Below are 10,585 nucleotides of genomic sequence, written 5' to 3'. Positions count from 1 at the left end.
TCGTTTCATACCATGCCACCAAAACCGACGTTTCAAGTCGTTGTACATTTTCGTGCTCCCCGGGTGAATTGACATTCGGCTACAATGGGCTTCGTTCAGAATCATCGGAATGAGTTCCGAATTCCTTGGAACACACAAACGACTTCTAAACCTCAAACAACCATCATCATCAATCTGAAACTCCGATTCCTTGTTCGGAACACACTCAGCTCGTTTTGCAACCAATTCATCATCGACTTCCTGAGCTTCAAGAATTTGATGAGTCAATAATGGTTTGGCTTTTAATTCAGCTACTAACACATTGTCAGGTAGAACAGACAAGTGTACATTCATCGCTCGCAAAGCAAACAGTGATTTCCGGCTTAAGGCGTCCGCAACCACATTAGCCTTTCCCGGGTGGTAATCAATGACAAGCTCGTAATCTTTCAACAACTCAAGCCAACGTCTTTGTCGCAGATTCAAGTCTCGTTGAGTCATCAAATATTTGAGACTTTTGTGATCCGAAAACACATGGCACTTCTCACCAAACAATAATGTCGCCATATTTTCAATGCAAACACAATGGCGGCTAGTTCGAGATCATGGGTCGGATAATTTCTCTCGTGTGGCTTAATTGTCTTGACGCATAGGCCACAACTCGACCTTCTTGCATCAATACGCAACCCAACCCAAGTAGGGATGTGTCACTATAAATGACAAACTCTTTACCCGATTCGGGTTGCACCAAAATTGGAGCTTCAGTCAAATGAGTTTTCAGTTGATCGAAGCTTTTCTGACATTTCTCCGTCCATTCGAACTTAACATCCTTTTGAAGTAGCTTCGTCATTGGTGTGGCTATCATCGAGAAACCTTTGACAAATCTTCGGTAATAACCGGCGAGCCCTAGAAAGCTCCGGACTTCGGTAACATTTCTCGGAGGCTTCCAGTTAAGTATGGCTGAAATTTTGCTCGGGTCAACTCGAATACCCGATGCGGATACCACATGACCCAAGAAGCTAACCTCTCTTAACCAGAACTCACACTTACTGAACTTAGCATATAACTGCTTATCCCGCAAAATTTGCAACACTTGCCTCAGATGCTCAGCATGTTCGGTCTCATCTCTTGAATAGACCAAGATGTCATCAATAAACACAACTACGAACCGATCCAAATACGGCCTGAAGATCCGATTCATCAAATCCATAAACACCGCAGGGGCATTAGTGAGCCCGAACGGCATCACTAAGAACTCGTAGTGACCGTACCTCGTTCTGAAAGCAGTTTTGGGTACGTCCGAATCTCGAATCCGCAACTGATAATAACCCGATCTCAAATCTATCTTTGAAAACACTGATGCTCCCTTTAATTGATCGAACAGATCATCAATACGCGGTAACGGATACTTATTCTTTATCGTCACTTTATTCAGTTGACGATAGTCAATGCACAACCTCATGGTTCCGTCCTTCTTTTTCACGAACAATACTGGTGCACCCCAAGGTGAAAAACTCGGTCGAGCGAAACCTCTATCCGTCAATTCTTGCAACTGAGCTTTCAACTCTTTTAACTCGGTTAGTGCCATACGATACGGAGCGATCGAAATTGGTGTAGTTCCAGGTACAAGCTCAATACCAAACTCTACCTCCCGAACAGGTGGCAAGCCCGGTAACTCTTCAGGAAAAACATCCGGGTATTCACAAACCACCGGCACCGATTCGGGTTTCTTTTCTAACTCCTTGTCATCAAGTACATACGCGAGGTATGCTTCGCACCCTTTCCTTACATATTTCTGGGCCAACATTGCTGATATTATAGCTGGCAACCCCCTTAAGTCCGCAGACTCAACTCGGATTATTTCGTTATTTGCGCACCTCAAATCGATAGTCTTGCTTTTGCAATTCACAACCGCATCATGCGCGGTTAACCAATCCAAACCAAGAATAACATCAAACTCGTCGAATGGCAAAAGCATCAAATCGGCCGGAAAATAGGATTCTCGGATTATTAGAGGGCATCTCTTACACACTTTATCAACAAGTACGCATTGACCCAAAGGGTTTGATACTCGAATTACGAGCTCAGTAGACTCAACAGGTAGAGTCTTACTGGTTGCTAAGGTTTCGCATACATATGAATGAGTAGAACCGGGTCAATCAATGCAATCACATTAGTATCAAAGAGAGTGAAGGTACCAGTGATGACGTCGGGGGAGGATGCCTCCTCTCGTGCGCGAATGGCATATGCTCTAGCAGGAGTACGGTTCTCGGCTCGATCGGCCGTATCAGAGGCCCCCCTCTGACTACCACCCCTGCCTCCTAAAATTCTCGGTGGTCTACCTCTAGATGTCACTCCACTAGGTCTTGCACCTTGAATCTTATTCTTCTCATCCAGCTCCGTGCAATCTCTAATGAAGTGGTCCTTCGAACCGCATCCGTAACAGGCCCTGCTAGTAGACTTGCCCCAACATTCACCTAGGTGTCGTCTTTCACATTGGGGACATTCAGGTTTCTCGTGACGATTATTGCCCACACTAGCTACCGAAGTAGCTCGGGAGCCCATCGATGGTCTTGCCCTGATGGAAATTCCCGCAGTCGCCCTCGACTTATTAATGTCCTCCCTGAACTTCTTTACAGCTGAGAACGGAGCTTTACCCGTCGATCTTTTACGATAATCTCTAGCTTCAAATTCAGCCTTCCTCTTCTCCTTTCCAAGTTCTTCCGCCTTGCAGGCTCGTTCGACTAGTGTTACGAATTCTTTTATTTCCAAAATACCCATTAGTAGCTTTAAATCTTCATTCAATCCTTCCTCGAATCTTTTGCACATAGCAACCTCATCAGCTACACACTCCCGGGCATACCTACTGAGTCTTACGAATTCATGTTCGTATTCAGATACAGTCATACGGCCTTGCTTGAGTTCCAAGAACTCCTTACGCTTCTGATCAATGAACCGTTGGCTAATAAATTTCTTTCGGAATTCCGTTTGAAAGAAGTCCCAAGTTACTCGCTCGTTCGGGACTATGGAAATCAAGGTCCTCCACCAATAGTAGGCTGAGTCTCGCAACAAAGATACAGCACATTTTAGACATTCGTCAGGTGTGCATGACAATTCATCGAACACCCGAATGGTGTTATCAAGCCAGAACTCGGCCCTTTCGGCATCATCAGTTACTATGGCCTTGAACTCCTCGGCCCCACGCTTCCTAATCAAGTCTACAGGTGGCTTACTCAGCCTCACAGGATCAGCGACTGATGGCATTACAGGCTCTTGGGGTGGATTATTCAAATTTGGGAATTGTTGGACAGCCGGGTTGGTTCGGGCATATTGCGCGACCCACTCATTCATCATGGTAAAGAAGGCTTGTTTAGCCCCCTCACCTTGATTATTCGCAGATGACTGAGGTTCAACAGGCGGCGTCCCTTGTGCAGGAGCAGCCGCTACGCTCTCAACGTCATCCGCTAGGGTTCTTTCTACACCGGGATCCATTTACTAATCAAAACAAAAACATTTCAACCGTCAGAAGTCATCACCCTTTTAAACATTAACATTAAGGCATGTATAGCTAGACTCATACGTGCTATGGTAGTCCTAGAACCGACTAAACCATAGCTCTGATACCAATCAAATGTAACACCCCGAACCCGAAACCGACACCGGAGTCGAACACGAGGTGTTAACTGACTTTAACCCCTTATAAAATTTATTTTCCAGACACTGCCCAATCTGTGTACTAGTCGTTTTAAAAATCATATCTTGAGTTTCGTAACTCGAAAATCAGTTTCGTAATTTTTCCCAGAAACTAGACCATGTGCCCATCTATGTATTTTTTTCTAGAATTTTTGGTCGGGCCAATTAGTACAGTTTATTAGTCAAAGTCTCCCATGTTGCAGGGGTCGACTACACTGACCTTTGCCCATTACGACTTGGATATCTCCCTGCACGGGGCTTCAATACTGATGCCGTTTGTTTCTATGAAAACTAGACTCAGAGAGGAATCTATACATATATGGTACGACCCCTAATTATCTCTGGTTAATTTATAATGAATTTCCAAAGTCGGAGCAGGGAATCCAGAAACCGTTCTGGCCCTGTCCCACAAAAATCTGATTATCTCTTAATATACTGCCCATATGATCTTTTCGTTACTTCCTCATGAAAACAGACTCATCGAGCTTCGATTACATAATTTATTCATCAATTAATTCCACTCCTACTATTTTTAGTGATTTTTCAATCTCATGACACTGCTGCTGCCAGCATCTGTTACGAAAGTAACTAGGTCCATTTCATGCCTACCCTTGATCCAACTCAATCGAACATTCGTGCCATTTTCGCATGGCTTAAAGTTTACATGCCAAAGTTCAAACACAACGTAATAGCTTATACATGCCAAAATGTTCTTCTAAGCCAACTAAGAAGAAAGTACCAAAACTTGCTATCCGGTGTGATGACTTCGATGACGGCCCGATCACGCAAAAAGAGATGTGTCCAAGAAACCTAGAATAGGTGACAAGGAAACACCGAGTGAGTTTATAACTCAGTAAGTCATAAGCTATGCACTACCATCCATCAATAACATTATCACAAGAGAAAACAAAATGGAACGAGGCTAATTACTCCATCCATTCCGAACCATACCATAGTTCCTCCAACCTATCGATTCAATTTCATATCAATTCATGCATTCACATTCCATATACTCATCAATAGGACATTGAAGCATTTTCATAAATCAATTTATTTTCGTTACAATCAAACGACTAAACGGCCTTTCACCCATCCTACGATAAATTTTATGTACGTGACTTCAAGTATAGTTGTCACATAGGTTCAAACTTACCGAGCTCAACACCAAGTATAAGCATAGCACCTATTAGCCATGTACTCAAGACACTTACCCGATCCGCTGTCCGCGATCGACTCAATAGTGTCGCACACATAGTGTCCATAATGATTCACGAATGTATATTGAGTCCGCACACTCAGTGCTATATAATCAACTCGCACACTTAGTGCTACGTAATCAAATCGCACACTTAGTGCTACATAGTCAAACTCGCACACTTAGTGCCGCATGGTCAATTCGCACACTTAGTGCATCATATTCATTTCGCACACTTAGTGCAACATAGTCAAATCGCACACTTAGTGCTGTACAATTTAATCCCGCGCACTTAGCGCCAATCTCATGGTCATAAATGGTTATACCCGCACGTTAGTGCCGAGATCAACAACTCAGTACATCTTACCTCTTTTCTTTTCATTCAACAATTTCATCATCACATACGTACATGCATATATATATGTATATTTATTCATTCCATTCAGCATCAATACATAAACATTATGACCATTTGAAATAATACCAACTACATGCTTAATGACTTACCTTGTGTTGGGTAAGACGGTTCCAACTCGACTACTCAGTGATCTTTTCTTTGCCTTTATCGGATCTAGTTCCCTTTTGCTCTTGAGCTTAAGTTCAACAAAATTTAAAATAGTCATTAATCGACTATTCAAGTATTACTTTCAGAATAATATATATATTGATTTGACCTTCACACACATAGATTATAGTAAGCTTTATAATAGTCAATAAATAACTCATTGGCAAATTTTCATTAATGTTTACAACAAAATCACATATTCACTACGAGCTGTTTTCCTGAGCAGTAGTCGCTAAATTGTTTATAACTGGAGCTACAAAACTCCAAATCACTAGCCGTTAATTTTCCCTGAATATAGACTTGTATATCTTCCATCCATAAAATTTTCAGAATTTTTGGCTTGGCCAATCAATACCAGATTTTTCTTAAAGTTTCCCCTGTTTCACTGTTTGACTATTCTGACCACTCTTCACTACGAATCAAATTTCTCATTTTACAGAATTCAAAATGTGTTGTATTTGATCTCATTTGAAACTAGACTCATTAAGGAGTCTAAGCATATAAATTTTATCTTATAATCATTTTTGTACAATTTATAATGATTTCCTAAAAACAGAACAGGGAATCTAGTAGTCATTTTGACTCAGCCCCACAATACTTCAAATATCTCAAGATCGGTAACTCTTTTGTTTTTATAGTTTCTTTTGTAAGAAAATAGACTCTTCAAGCTTTAATGGCATAATTCACTCAGCTTCTAATTCAACTCCTACAAATTATGGCGATTTTCCAAAATCACCTTACTGCTGCTGTCCCCAAACAGATTATTACCAAATCAAATACTAACATTAGCATTTCACCTTAATAGCTAGCTTACCAAGCCTTAATTTAACATATTAATCTTTAACATATCTTTCACTTTTCATCAACAACTATCAAAAGCTCAAGCACTCATCAATGGCAAAACACAAAATCATCATCAATCCACAAAATTGAACCATGGGTTTTTAGAACTCAAGTCAACTACTAAAACATGCATGCATCTCAAGAACAACATCAAACATACCTTAGTCTAGCAAACCACCATAGCCGATTTTCTCAAGCTCTTCCCTTCCTTTCTTTCCTCTATTCGGCCAAAGGTGTTCAAGATGAACACATTTTTTTTTTGTTTTCTTTCCTCAACTCACGGCAACAAGGGGGGTATGGATGAGACCATTTTTTTTCATCACCCTTCCTTTTCATTGTTTAATTACCATGCTCTTTATTTTATTTTTCTTAGCATACATCACTAGCATAACATGTTGGTGACATGTTTCACCCATAGCATGGCCAGCCACTATGCTTTAATTTGGCTAATTTGACATGCAAGGACAAACACTTTCCCACATATATTAATGGCCACTTGAACACTTGCCTAGCATATTTCTAAATTGTCTCACATAAGTCCCTACTAATAATTCCACATACACTGACCAAATTAAAGTATGGAACTATCACACAAGCATTTACGCACATCATAAACACAGAATATAATCTTTAATTATTTATAAGACTCGGTTTTGTGGTCCGAAACACTTCCCGACTAGGGTCAATTTTGGTGTAAGTGTATGCTCTCGTTGATTGTTTTATTATTTATGTATTTTTTTTTTTCTTTTGTTCGTTTTTGTGTGTTCCGGTAAATTTCTCTAGATCCGTAAGGTTTGTAATTTTGTGTTTTGTTTATTACTCTAATATAAAAAAATTAAATAAATAAATATATAATGTTCGTTGATTTCATGTTTTTATTTGCTTATATTTGTTCTTTTTTATGTGCTTCTAATTTTGCTTATTCCTTCATTCTTGTAGTGTTGACAGCCAGCTCGGAAATCGGGAACGGTCGGAGGCACACTCACACTATCCGTATACCATATTGGCATAATGGCTTGTATATTTTGAGTATGGCATGTATAGCATTATAATCATTTTGTATATATGGTCTTATGATATGGTTATTGAGTGGTATGGAAATGCTTGGTAATGATTAGCCATTGGAATGGCTAATCATGATCATATTTGGTGTTATGTATGCTAAATTGTAGCTAATCCATGGAAACCATAGGTAAATTTACCATAAAATAGATTCAGACAGCAACAGTGATGTGAGTTTGAAAAATCATTAAAATAGTAGAGATATATTAGATGATAAATAAATATGGAATTGAAGAATTATGAGTCTATTTTCATATGAATGGAACAAAACAGGTATATGAGTTATATTTTATGATGTTTAATTTTTTGAAACAGGTCCGAGCGATTTCTGGATCCCCTGTTCTGACTTTGGAAATTTACATAAATTGTTCAAGATAATTATAAGTCAGGATTTATATGTACAGATTCCTTATTGAGTCTAGTTTTATTAGAAATAAACAGAATAGTCATTGAAACTTTGTACAAGGAGATATCTGATTCGTAATACATAGAGGTCAGAGCAGTTGAACCCTGAAACAGGGGAGACTTTAATTAATAAAATGTACTAATTGCTAGACCAAAAATTCTAGAAAAAAATTAGTAAATAGATATATGAGTCTAGTTTTAGGGAAAATTTACAAAATTGGATTTCGAGTTTTGGAACTCGAGATATGAATTTTTAAGCAACCTGTGACGCAGATTGCTAGCTTGACTGAAAATTTTAAAAATAAATTGTTTGAGCTATTTAAGTAATGAATTAAGTCTGTTAACACCTCGTGTTCGACTCCGGCGACGGTCTCGGGTACAGGGCGTTACAGATATCGTATCAATATGGAGACAAGGAAAATGTCATGGATTTGATCCAGTTCGGGAGGTAATATTAGTTGATAAACAACTGAACCATTTTAGTTTATAAACAACTGAACCAACTCTCTTAAGGATTTGGTATGGTCCTATGAATCTCGGACTTAACTTACCTTTTTAACCGAATCCTAACGCCTTTCACTATGGGGACACTTTCAGGAAGCCTTGATCGTCGATACTATATTCAATGTCCTTCCTCTTTAAATCCACATACGAATTTGTCTATCAAAAGCAGCTTTTAGCCTATCATGTATCAGTTTAATTTTCCCATCGGACTCTTGCACTAACTCGGGGCCCAAAACTTTCCTTTCACCTAGTTCGATCCAACACAAAGGTGTTTAACATTTATAACCATATAAGGCCTCATATAGTGCCATTTGGATACTTGATTGGAAGTTGATGTTGTAGGAAAATTTGACTAAGGGCAAATGTTCTTCCCAACTGCCTCGAAATTCGGATGATGCAACCCTTACTATATCTTCCAATATTTGTGTTACCTGCTCAGATTGCCCGTCAGACTACGAATGGGAAGGCAGTGCTAAATCCAAATGAGTACCTAATGACTCTTGTAGCTTTTTCCAAAATCGATATGTAAATTGGGGATCTCGATCTGAAATGGGGAAGAGTTTGGTGTGACTTGAACATAGGATTCAAGGAAAGAAGAAAGAATGTTAACTATTAGATGCTACCCACACTTGTTTATTTTCTACTCCATTTAATATTTATTTTAGATTGACTTTCATCCTAGTTTGCTAAATAAAAAGAAAAAAATGGGAGAGGAGCGGATATAACTTAGGATCTCTAGGGAATAACTAAGCTCTTAACCATCAAGACTAGGGTGAGTTTGGATGGGCATGCGTTTAGTTGCAATAAGTATAAAAATAACGGTAGTGTGAGATTAGATACTGTAGTGATACTGTAGTATGAGATAAAAATAGTTAAATGCACCGCACCACAACCCACCCGATTGCCCGTCCAAACCACCCTAAATCATTTTTTAGTTAATTAATATATCTAACCTTATATATTTTGGGGTCCTACAGCTAACCTAGCTAATATATATTATATAAAGGATATTTTGGTAATTATTTTGGAGTAAGATAGGCTTTCCCAAAACTTGATTACCACATGACTCCTTTATAATTAGACTCGCCTCATCTCGAACCCGATTATAAAAAAAAAAACTTTGGTCATATTAGAATGAATCAGGTCGTATTTGTCGAGTTTGATTTTTTTATCATCCCTAACCAATTCACGTGACACTTTTGACTTCACTATTAGATGAAGTTGCCACACATTAAAATGTTAAGTACTTGAATAATATATTAAAATGATTTCAAACATTTGCATTTGATAAACTATTGAAAAGTTTCATTTCATTGAAAGAAAATCAACATTTAATTTTTTATATGTTTGAAAACCATAACATATTTTCATTTTTTTCAAAAAAAAGTTTAATTTTTTTTTGAATAAATAGAATAAGTAAGAAAGTAGCTGTTTAGAACTTAGTATTGAAAGATTAAGTTGAATTTATTTAAAAAAAAAACAATATCCAAATAAATTGTCTCTTTACTTGTTGTTAAAAAATTCAATTATTATATTTAATTTTATCTAAAGCTATCTAAAATATATAAAATATTATAGGTTTAACTCACAATTGGTTCAAAAACTATACTCTTTTCTATTTTTGGTATTTAAATTTTTTTGTCACAAGTGGTACTTAAACTATTTTTCCCCAAGTTGGTACTTTCATTAGTCAAATGTTAATCTAATTTTAAAAAAGACTTAACCCATAAATTGGTATCTACCTATGCATTTTTCCCACTTTGGTACCTAAACATTTTTTATCAAAAGTGGTACTCAACCCATAATTCTTTACGATTTTTACAAAATGTTCTATCCAATATAAAATTAAATCCAATAATAATTTTCTATATCATATAAAATTTTAAAAAATAATTCTTTTATTTTCTTTTTTCTTTTACATTATTTTCTCTCTTTTTTCTTTATTTCCTTTATTTTTCTTTATTTTTCTTTTTATAATGCATCACAATACCAGTGATGCTCGAAATTTTGTTCTCCTAAAGTTGAGATGTTAATGATTAATCATGTTTTCGAACTTCATTGCCTTCTTACTGACCTGGCAATATAAAAAGTAATTCATCAACTATAACTAGTGTTTTCAAATTGGATCAAAACGGACCGATTGAATTGAGAATTGGTTAGGTACCAGTCCAAAGATAGGGGGTTGAACTGCAAACAGATATGACTAATTGAACCAGCTAAAAAAATTGAATTGGTTTCCTCTATTTTACATATTTTAATTTTTATGAATTTTTAATAATTTATTTGATCGAATTGGAAGATTGGTCAAACCAAGTATTGGTGGCTTGGTCGGTTCTACCATC

Source organism: Gossypium hirsutum, chromosome A03 (assembly GCF_007990345.1).
Source record: "Gossypium hirsutum isolate 1008001.06 chromosome A03, Gossypium_hirsutum_v2.1, whole genome shotgun sequence".
Taxonomy (NCBI): domain Eukaryota; kingdom Viridiplantae; phylum Streptophyta; class Magnoliopsida; order Malvales; family Malvaceae; genus Gossypium; species Gossypium hirsutum.
This window is presented reverse-complemented; position numbering follows the sequence as displayed.